The following is a 12,129-nucleotide window of genomic DNA, read 5'->3' as shown; positions in this document are numbered from 1 at the left end:
CTTCCACTTAGACTTCCTCCTAACACCTATACCAGACCAGATCACAACTTCAATTAAAAGGCTGTGTAGCCACTGCTATATTCAAAACAGACGACCAACAAGGACGTACTATATATATATATAGCACAGGGAACTCTGCTCAATATTCTGTAATAACCTAAATGGGAGAAGAATTTGAAAAAGAACTGATACATGTATATGTATAACAGAATCACTTTGCTGTACACCGCAAACTAACACAACATTGTTAATCAACTATACTCCAATATAAAATAAAAATATTTTTTTTTGTTTTTGTTTCTTTTTTTTTTTTTTAGATGTTGGGGGTAGGAGTTTATTAATTTCTTTATTTAGTTTTGCTGTGTTGGGTCTTCATTTCTGTGCGAGGGCTTTCTCTAGTTGTGGCAAGCGGGGGGCCACTCTTCATCGCCGTGCGCGGGCCTCTCACTATCACGGCCTCTCTTGTTGCAGAGCACGGGCTCTAGACACGCAGGCTCAGTAGTTGTGGCCCACGGGCCCAGTTGCTCCGTGGCATGTGGGATTTTCCCAGACCAGGGCTCGAACCCGTGTGCCCTGCATTAGCAGGCAGATTCTCAACCACTGCGCCACTAGGGAAGCCCTAAAATAAAAATATTTTACAAAAGCTGTATAGCTTTTCAGTTGATGGTTTTTTCTTGCCTCTCATACTGTAAACTTAACGAGAACAGAGCCTATCTCTCCTCTCTGAATCTAATTCCAAAGTGCCTAGTATGGTGCCCTGCAATAGCAAATGCTCAAAAATTAGTTAATGCATATTTTCAAATGAAAAGATGAGCAAGTGAACCAGGCCAAATCCTAAACTTTCAAATGTAACGGTATCCAAAAGTTAAGAGTAGCCTAGAATTATATAAAGTATTTCTCACACCTCATTTTCCAACTCAGAACACTTCCATAGACAGGAACCAATTGGCAGGTGATGGGTGGCAAGGACAACCCCAAAGGCACAAGGGATGCTTTGTTACACCACGGCAACCCTGAAAACAAAGTGAAGCTGTGGTCCACCAAGAAGCAGAGTTTCTGCACTCGAAGAAGCCAAGTACATGTTCCTGTCCCCAGTGCTTTTCTGACAGTAGACTATTAGCCACTCACCTGAAAACCAGAGACCCCAAAACATCAAGCTTCTTTTCAACCTAAAATCAAAAGATACATTACCAAACGACCATTGCTTAAGACCTACAGTCCCTGTTAAGTGTAAATGACTTCTTCTGTGGTTTTACTACTAAGTGTGACTTTGGAATATGATTGTCATGTAGTAAATTTAAATGCTTCTGACATTAAAAAAAAATTATAGCTACTCCCAAATCAGTCATAAATCATTGGGGGTGAGAGTTTGCTACCCAATTTACTTAAAGACATACTAAAATATACTGACACAGAAAATACATGAAAACCAAGCCTAACCCCCAAAGGCAAAATTTCCACCATGAAGTGCCTGGAAATATATCCTGAAACATAATACATCCAACAAGTGATTCTACAGTAACCGTCTCACTTATTTTTTTCTTGAAAAAACAAGCCCAATTCTAAAAGGTAGAGTACAAACTATGAACTGTGTCATTATTTTAAGTGAAGATAAAGTTGCCAGGTCAATTATCTGCTATTACGAGGATTCTCTCTTCTTGATCTCAGCACACTTTGTACTCCCTTTAGGGTATCTCCTCCACTTAGCAAGCTCTCAGATCCAGGAGAGTAAACTTATCATTTCCACACACTCTTCCATATGTCCCTTTCTTTGCTAGTTCTTTCCATGGAGGTTTTTTCTTCAGCTGCACAAATATCTTCTCTTAAAAGTAATAGAGTACTTAATTATGCACCCTTCATTTTAGTAAGACTTATATTTTGTAATGAGGAAAAAAAAATATGCTCATGGTAGAAGTTGTAAAACTAGAGAAAACCAGAAACAAGAAAATAAGCGCCTCTCATTCTATCACTCAGAAGTTTAGTTAACACTACTCTGGGCCTGGTGTAGGACACAGTCCTTGTTCTAGGAAAGAAACTGATAACCAACCATTACACAAGTAATGAATTGCAATTCTGATAAATGCTACAAGAAAAAAAATACAGGATAGGATGCTATGAAAACTATAATGGGACCTCTTACTCTAGTTAATATCTTGGTGCCAATGCTTCCTATACTTTTTCAGAGAAACTGTTAAATATACATAAGTTTTTATCCACCTGGGATTGGATAGTACATACGACTTGAAGATAAAAATTTCATTTGTCATTTCCAAAGCTAACTTCCACAGACAAAGGAGTTGTTTATCTCAGAATTTCTCTAAGAATTCCCAGGAAACAACAGTAGGCAAGACAGCCATCAATGAGTTATAAGTGGCCACAGATGAAATCAAGGAATTATGTTTTCAGGATCACTCGGAAGCAGTCAAACAACCTCTAGCCAAAAGGAAGCCATTGTTGAGAGCTGGAAGAGGTCATCACATCATGCCAAAGGTATAATCAAAAGCATATAAGAACACATTCCAGGTTCTTCTTCTTCTTCCTTCCAGGGTCTTACAAAGTTGCCCACCCACCATTACTTTATCAGAGCTCTAGGTTTGCAGAGAAGATCCCATAACAATGTCATTTGGGAACTCCTCAACCTCATCTGTCCTTTAAGATCTAGATAAATCTTAAAGATTGGCTAAGAACCCCCTCAACTCCATGCCCAGTAGAAATACAAATCTCTTGCTTAGATTTCTGCCGATTTCTATATGAGGCTATGTTCTCATGGTCAAACTCTGCCTACAGGATTTTATTTCCATATCTGATATCTCTGTTACACTCAGCATTCATTTAGACAAATGATGCAGTCGAGTTTCCCACATTTTGGGGAAATCGTAGGGCTCACCACACCCGAGCATAATGGATGAGCCTCACCCTGGGAAAACCACCTTCTTGATCATGGTATCTCCCCTGCCAGGTAAGTATTCAAATTTATTTTTGAAATGTGTTTAGGTACTGGTCTCTACCTCCTTCATAAAAGAAGCAAGACTTCTAATTCATAGTAAGTGATATCATTCTAATTCCCCTAGGAGTATCACTATCCAGGCTTACATTCACATTAAGATTTATAAGCTATAAATAACTGAGATCAGATGCTTTCCTGAGAGCAAGATTCCAGGGGAGGAGAGGATGTGGACAATACGAGGGAACTAAAAGAATGAAAAGGAATTATAATGAGGCCCTGTGGGTAGAAGGTAGAGAAAGAAGAAATGAGCATGGCCAGCCCCATTGGTTTCCATCCAGATATCAAGAGGCAAACAGACTAATTAAACTTCAATGATAATTCTCAGCTCACTGCCTGATCTTCTCATACTGTGCCTTAGAGTTTTAAAAATGAATGCTTAATTTAGTACGTTTTCAAAGACTTTCAAATGGCCATTTTTTTTACAGTGGAAATTCATCTTAATAATTTGTTAGTAGAAGAAACCCTAGAAGTAAAAGTAATGTGATCCCTTTCTAAACCTGAAAGGACACACTCCTCAGCCTTATTCTCAGCTAGGCTCTTCTTAACCTTCTCAGTCAGTTCCTATACTTCAGAAGAAATTTCCCATCTCGGTTTTCAGGGAAGAATGACTTCACCCAGGCTCTGCGTGGTGCCCTGACAGGCAGGCAACGCCAGGAGCAAGCAACGCAGATATGGCCTCAGCCACTCCCTGCTCAGCCTGAGAGGGGATCTGCCAGACCAGAGAGGAATCTGGGCTCTCCAAAATGCTCCAGCAAAATAGTCTGGCACTGAGCAGAACACACCACCCAACGGTCAGGAGCCACTGAAGACTTCAGGAAGGTGAAGATAGGACTTGGCTTCTTCTCCTTTGAGCAGAACATTCCAGAATGACATATGGGAAGCTCCAGATAATGAGTCCCTTTGACCAATTATACCACAGCTCCTAAAAACAAAAGACAAATGTCCAGCCCTGGGATCTCATGCCCTTTTCACCTCACCTCAGTTTACAGGAGGCTCTGGTTTTCTGCGTGGAAACACAATGCCACTCTAGCTTGAGAACTCTCCTGTTACTCTTACTGGAGAGGGAGCAGTGAGTGTGTAACCAGAAAGTCAGCAAAAAATTCCATTCGCTTTTTTGTAACCAGTCAACTTCTGTTTATGACAGAAGTCAGTGTAAACCACAACAGCAATGAAGCCCAGGTCCTGTGGTTCTCTTCCTGTATTCTAGGACTCTGAGTGATGTATGATTCCTCCTAGGAATGCAAAGGGTGCACCAGACCTGTCAGAGAAACTATAAATCATCCAAGAAAATAAGATGAAAACAGAGTCAATGAAACCCCTCACAGAGTGGCAGCTTTCTGATTAGCTGTCATACTGCTGTGGACTAAGGAACCCCAAAGGAAGATGCTCTTTTCCTTTAGGTGTAAAAATCTTCATTTTCTTCAGACATTACACACACACACATATACATACACAAAGACATCTACAGATCTGAGAACTCATTGTATTGGTATTACTTTTTTCAAAACGACTGAGACTTACCTAACCCACTATGCCAAATCACACCTGAGATTTTCTTTTTCCTCTCTCCTAGGACCTTTATTTCAAACAAATTATTTAAATTCCCCATAAAATATTTTAGAGACCCTCCCTACATACCAAGTTTCAGAAGGCTGATGGATGATGATAGCACCTTTGCTAAGGACACCTCTTTGATCATGAGTAATTCCGCACAGTTACTTTCTTTCTTTTTTAACAGCCTTATATAGTTTCAGTGATGAACAAACAGAACTTGGCTGAACCAGTGCCATCCAAGAATCTGGGTCGAATTTCTCTCTACATTCATAAATGAAGAAGGCCTTGATTTGGAGATTAGAATGTGATTAAACAAGAAAGGTGGTACATCACAAAGCTGGGGTTCCTAGCTGGGAGTCTTCAGATGGGCTTCAAAGGCCCATGAATCTGTTCAAACTACATGCAATGCTGTGGATTTTTATGGAAAAAGAACCCATAGCTTTCAATAAAAACATTGGTGAGCCAATGAAATTTAGGAACCTTAAGGAGTACAGGCAATAACTGTTTGTTGAATAAATGAATAAATGAACTCAGGGAGAGCAGCTTACCACCAGTCATAACATTCCACGATCAAATTCTTCTTTGGAAGCATTTTAAAGAAGATGGTGGAAAGAAAATTGGAGATATTGAGCTATTACCACATATGTAAGAGCCAGGCTCTGACCAAGTTGCTGTTCTGTCCCTCAGTTCTTTTACCAAACATTACTCTTTATATATAACTCTTTTCCACACTTTTGAAAATTGCTTCAAGTAGGGCTCTGTAGCCTAGATGCCAGGAGATCTAAATGTCTCCAGACAGAATGTCAGAATGTGAGCCGCAAGAATAATGGAAAGGCATGTAGGAGCAAAAAGACAAGGACAGTAAGTACCCTGGGGTGCAGAAGGAAGAAGTAGGTGGAAAAAAGAGCCTAGACCTGCCACAGAAGCTTCCATTCTTCTCCACATTGCATCTTTGTCAAAGCCTATGCGCATGGGCTACCCACTCTGGTCCACCCACAGGACTGTATGTAAACATGAGGTGGGCTAGAGAGTAGGGCAATAGGAAAAAGGGGCTCAGTCATAAAGAGGTGCATACTGATTAATAAGGAAGGAACTGGAAGCAGAAGCAAGCAGAAAGATGCCTCTACATACCAAGAATAATAAGAACACAAGCATAATACCACATACAAGAATATTTACAAGGCAAGGGAATAATCATGGCATCAAGGGAGAGTAGAATAGTTGTTAAGAACACATCCTCCGGTGGCAGACCAACCTGAGGTTGAGCGGGGCTGTACTTCCTAAGACTGTATCCTGGGCAAGTTACTGAACATTCCGAGCCTCCGTTTAAACCCTCCTCAGTGAAATGAGGATAAAAATTGGACAGATATCATTGGGTTATTGATTATTATGAGATAGAATGAGAACACATTTAAAGAATAATGTGTTTGATGAGTACTTAATTAGCAACAGTTGCTTTTATTCTCATTGGCCATGTACTCATGGGATTAGTCAGGGAAGAAGTTAGTCCGCAAAGAGGGGCCCAGCCCACACAGACTTGGAGGTGTGCATGTACGACAACTGCAAACCAGCACTGGAAATTTCCTCCATGACCAATTAAACCCTACCCAGTTGGTGAAGACCCCGAGTGAGGCCTATGTTTCTTTCCATAAACTCATGAGCGGGGAGCATGTGATGACTATTCTTTTGGCTCACAGGAAGGGAAAAACAGAAGTTAATTTCTCAGAAAGATAGCAAAAAAATCGTCTTTAGGCTCTTCAGAATGTACAAATCTCAGACACAGGGAAATATATACGTGTTCCCTTTTCGGAGTGAATGCTGCCACACACATATTTCCCTTGACAGCAGCAGTGAGCCTGGGGCAGGAAAGATGCTTAGGAAGTGCCACTATTTTATTTATTTATAGACTTCGGTCCCCTGATTTCCGTCATCATTCTCTGTCCCAGACTGCTGTCATTGTTATTAATAAGTTCACTCTCGTCCATCTAAAAATTACCATTCCTCATATTTGAATAATGGATTTTGTTTGCTTAATTCAAAAAGGCAAAAAAAGGTATTTTCTTGCTATTGCTCCGCCTCACCTCACCAAGTGACATGATTCTTCAGCTCACAAAGAACTCGGCGGCACCCTCCGATGACTCCTGCACAGAGCCCTGCAGGCCATCAACAGAATCACGTGGAGGACACAGTCATCCCAAGCACAAGGCCTACCGCTAAGGTCAAAGCACAGACCAGGGCCCGCTCACAGAGCTCCAAGTCTGAGAAGCACAGCATAGAAGGGAAATGACAGAGTTTCCAAGGTCATTTTATCGACTTCGCAAAACTTCTCTGTCTGCCCCTCTTGCTCTGATCAACACTGTTCAATTTTTTAGGCATGAGGTCTAAAAAGGGAACAAAGTTTTGCTCTGGGAGAGAATTTTAAGAAAACTAACTAAAACAATAATAATACCAATAATAGAAACCACCAACACTCATTAAGCATTCACTAGGTGACATACGCTATGCTAGACACTTTACACAAATCAGCTCATTTAGGCCTTACACCCCCCAAATAAAGTAGATACTATTACTCTCCTGAATTTACAGATGTGGAAAGTGAGGGTTACAGATATCACATAACTGGGTAAAACAGAGAGTGACCCACAGTAGAGAGGCTTACAGAGAAGACCTACAATATAACACATCTAAAATCTTGCCAGGGCTTCCCTGGTGGCACAGTGGTTGAGAGTCCGCCTGCAGATGCAGGGGACACGGGTTTGTGCCCCGGTCCGGGAAGATCCCACATGCTGCGGAGCGGCTGGGCCCGTGAGCCATGGCCGCTGAGCCTGCGCGTCCAGAGCCTGTGCTCCGCAAAGGGAGAGGCCACAACAGTGAGAGGCCCACGTACTGCAAAAAAGAAAAAAAAAAAAAAAAAAATCTTGCCAGGACATCTCAAGAGGCTACACGGCCCTCAATAACACGGACAACATTGCTCTCTGCCAGGGAGTTTTGCCTTAATACTTAAACTTTGCTTATCCTAATCAATGATAGGGAGGTTCAATCTCTATTACCATAAAACCCAAATCATAGGAAATGTATATGTACAATGCAATAAAATGTTAGCATAAGTTCAAGTGCATGAAACAGGAAACTCAACTTAAATGAGCTTAGACAACAAATGAAACTTATTAGTTCATGTACCAAAAAAGTCCGGCAGTAGGATAAACTTTAGAGACGGTTTTGATCATTGCTCCAGCTCACCCTCTCTGCAATTCTTTCACCTTTGCCCTCCTCCTTGTGTCTGCATCATCCTTAGGCTGGTTTACCTCAGGGAAGCAAAATGGCTGCAGCAGCACCAAGCCTCACATGGGCAGCCCAGACCATGCAGAGAAAGAGCAATTTTCTCTTTCTCAAACAAAAGTCCTGTGCTTCACACTGACTTGACCAATTTAGATCACATGCCCAGTGCTGACCTCATCAACATAGACAGGGAAAATGTTATACACTGACTTAAGTAATGACTGGGTGAGGTCTGCCATCCTCCTCAAGAAGGATGGTATTTGAAAGATGGGTCCTGCCAATCAGGGTCCATCCCCCCCCCCAGGTTAAGTGGCTGCTATCAAATGAGGTATAAAATGGTTCCCAAAAGAATTATCTAGGTGCTGTGAGAAAAAGGAGGTGGATGCTAAAAAGTAATCAACAAATGTCCAAAAGTGTGCCAAGCAGAGAACGTCTGAAGGGACTATAATCATAAACATGTTAGAACAAATTGCATTAAATTTTGTAGGTGGAGAAGTGGTAAAATGCTTGGGAAAAGTCTATTTACTTAAATAGGTTCAAGATTCCCTTTGTTTATATGATTCATTTGTTTAACCATGGCCACCTTCAAAATAAGCACCAGTGTAGACTTTCAGCCAAGCCCTCCATCAGCCTCCAAATGAGCAAGAGCCATCTGCATTAGCAACATTTTCCTGATCCAATTCTCCCCACTCAATTTTAATTTTTATCAGACATGTTTTCTTTTCAGTGAACTCCCTGGCATCAACTGTGAACTTCAGAAGTCCTGGAGGGAGGCAGTACAGCAGAACAGTTAAGACCACAGGCAAGGGGAACACTGGGTTTCCTATGAATTCTGTCTCTTTATCAGCTTGAAAATCTCAGACAAATCATTTAACTTCTAAATTGCTTCACCTGTGAGGATAATAACAGCACCTATCTCATAAAGTCAGGATTAAACAGTGTACCTAAGCACTAAGTACACAGCCTGGAACAGCGCACATGTTCAACTCACATTAGCTCTTTTATTAATAAGGAATTAAACTAAAGTTCATGTTAGTGCTCTGAGACATCTTTTAATCTTACAAATAAATTGACTAATCAAAAGAAAAAAATTCCCTTTTGCATTCATCATCACAACAACATACAATTAAACCTCATAATAATGACAACAATATTTGATTTACTGACTGTTTACCATGCTCAAAGGACTATGTTAGGTGTTTTCCGCATATGAATTCTAAAAGATAGGTATTTTGTTGTTATTTGACAGGAGGGAAAACGAAGGCTCAAAGAGGTTAGGAAAGTTGCCTAAATGTTGTAAAGCCAGTAAATAAGAAAGCAAATACATGAACACAGATGAGTCTGACTCCAATGCTCATACTCAGAAATTTCCAAGTTAACTGACAATTCTAGTTTCTTTAGCAAATGAAGAATTGTCCCTCATAAAAGAAGGCTAATCTTCCCAGTTAAAAAGAAAAAAAAGAGAAAAAGAAAATTGTTTAAAGTGGTATTTGTACAATAATTTTAGGAAATGTAATAGCCAGATGATAATAGCACTAACAATCCAGCATGTATTTTATGGAGCTATTACTATATGCCTCGAGTGGTCAAAGGCTTCGCCACTCACTTGAGGCAGGTAGTAATGGCCAATAAAACTTGCCTGGTCATATCTTAATGCCATGTTATATCATCATACTTGTAATGAAATGCTCTTAAACTTCAGTTTTATCAGAAGAGAAGAAAAAGTGGTAGTTAAACAGCTAGCAAAGTGGGGAAGAAGTATAGAAATTGGAAAAAGCCCTGAGCTAGGACCTTGGCCTAACTCTACTATGCATCTATGTGACCTTCAACACATCTCAAATCTTAGGATCTCAGCATCTCCTTCTATAAACTGAGGTTCCTTTTGGTAAGTTAAGACCTCTTCCAGCTTCAACAGTCTATGGTTAACAGAATATTTCATTCATTCAACAGGAGCTCACAAAGTGCAAAATATGCAACAGCTACAGCCTATGCTAGGAGCTGAGGACACAGCTGTAACCAAGGAAGAAGTCCTGCCTCTGATGCTGGACGTAAGAGGTAAAGGGACGACTCTGTTTAAATACTGCCCTGCTTTCTAACTTTCTCTTCTCATACATCATGAACATGTTCAAGCAAACATAACAAAACCTTGATAACAGCTGAATTTGGGTGGTGGTATGGGCCACAGTTCTTTGCACTGTTCTCTCTACTTTTGTGATGTCAGAAATTTTTCATCATAAAAATTTAAGATAGAAGAGAAAAGCTTCAGGGAGACTTCTGCTTCTGATAATAAGCCACTAGATATGCCAGATCTGCCAGATAAATCTTTCCATCAAAGACAAGAAGGAAAGATAGACAAAATATTTATGAAATGCTTAAAAACATCCCAAAGTCAACCAGATGGGGGGTGGGGGTGGGGCATTAAATGAGAATCAAGGGAAGTAAGGAAGTCCAGAGAAAAGAGAACAACATTTTGGACCCGTTTTCCCTCTACAGATGCTTTGAAGAGCCAGGGGGATAGAGATCTGTGTTCACAGTCTGCTGGAAATAGGGTGAATAGACCTGAGCATTTGGGTTAGGATCCCCAAAGAGCTACACCTTAGCAGGAAGGAAGAAAAAAAAGCTAACAGGCCCCTGCAGAAGACTGTGGCTTATCTTCAAACCATCTCAGTTCTGAAACTGAAATAAGGTGCTTCTAGAATGCTAACGCTCCAAGGACTTGCAGAAGCAAACTTAATCCCCTCTAGAGTTGGATAACGTTGACCAAAAATTATATCTGCAAACAACTGTGCAAATATAATATTTCACACACAATTAAAAATAACTAAGCACATGAGAAGATAAGAAGATATAAATAAAAACCAGCAGGAACAAGAGAAACAGAAATATATCCACAGGGCTCTATATTTGGAATTATCTGAAACTTTTTATTAGAAGTTTTACTTTTTACAAGGTTAGAAATTTCAACATGGAATGGTATAGTGGGGTGAATGGTGGCCCCCCAAAAGATATGTTCATGTCCTAATTCTTGAGACTTGTGAATATTACTTCATATGGCAAAGGAATAAATATTACCTTACATGGTAAAAGGTGTGACGAAATTACAGGTGCTAAAAGGAGGAGCTATTCCTGGATTACCCAGGTGAGCCCAAAATGAAACCAGATGCATCCTTATAAGATAATAGCATAAGGAGTTTTAAGACAGACACACAGAGGACAAGACAATGTGATGATGGAGCACAGAGACATGTGATCACAAGAGAAGAAATGCCACCAGAAGCTGAAAGAGGAAAGGAATGGATTCCTCCTTGGAGCATCCAGAGGCAGTGTGGCCCTGCTAACACCCTGACTTCAGACTTACAGACTCCAGAACCATGAGAGAATAAATTTCTGTTGTTTTAGGCCATTCACTTTTTAGTAATATAGGAAATTATTACAAATGCCCTAAGAAATTAAGATAAATGGAAAACTCAAAAAGAAAGAGAACCAAATGGAAAGTTTAGACCTAAAAATATATTAACTAAAACTAATAAGTTAATGAATTAATTTAGCTTTAGTAAAATAGATACTGCTGAAGTAGGAATTAGAAGTCAGAAGAAAGCTAGAGTGGAGTGCAGAAAGACAAATGATGGAAAATACAGGAAAAGATACATTATAGGATAGAGTGAGATGGTAATTAAGCCCAAGTAATTAATAAAGTAAATAAAAGTAATTATAGCCCAAGGAGGAGAGAAGAGTGAATGGAAGAAAGCAATATTTAACAACATAATAGCTGAGAACTTTCCAAAACTGAAGAATAACATCTGGCCTTAGAGGGAGCTAAGGCAAGGAGCCCTAGAAATTCCAAGCAGAATTAATAACAAGAAAACTTCATCTAAGCATATTACTTTAAAACTGCTGAGGGCTTCCCTGGTGGCGCAGTGGTTGAGAGTCCGCCTGACGATGCAGGGGACACGAGTTCGTGCCCCGGTCCAGGAAGATCCCACATGCCGCAGAGCGGCTGGGCCCGTGAGCCATGGCCGCTGAGCCTGCGCGTCCGGAGCCTGTGCTCCGCAACGGGAGAGGCCACAACAGTGAGAGGCCCGCGTACCGCAAAAAAAAAAAAAAAAAAAACTGCTGAAAACCACAAACAGAAAACTTAAAATCAGTCAAAGGAAAAATAAAGGAACAAAAATTAGACTTTAACTTATCAATATAAACAAGGGAAGCCAGAAATAAGTGAATATCCTTAAAGTGTTGAAAGAAGCTAACTGACAGCCTAGAATTCTATGCACGGGGAAAATATCCTTTAA

General features: G+C 40.3%; 1 protein-coding gene and 1 pseudogene across 8 annotated transcripts in view; both read right to left on the bottom strand.

The window, feature by feature from the left end:
* ST6GALNAC3 (ST6 N-acetylgalactosaminide alpha-2,6-sialyltransferase 3) overlaps window positions 1-12,129 on the bottom strand; it is a 595,740-nt gene that overhangs the window by 552,489 nt on the left and 31,122 nt on the right. The gene's annotated exons all lie outside the window — the stretch shown is intronic.
* On the bottom strand, window positions 2,831-2,967 carry LOC116745547 (annotated as a pseudogene).

Source organism: Phocoena sinus, chromosome 1, assembly GCF_008692025.1.
Source record: "Phocoena sinus isolate mPhoSin1 chromosome 1, mPhoSin1.pri, whole genome shotgun sequence".
In the NCBI taxonomy this organism is placed as follows: domain Eukaryota; kingdom Metazoa; phylum Chordata; class Mammalia; order Artiodactyla; family Phocoenidae; genus Phocoena; species Phocoena sinus.
This window is presented reverse-complemented; position numbering and strand designations above follow the sequence as displayed.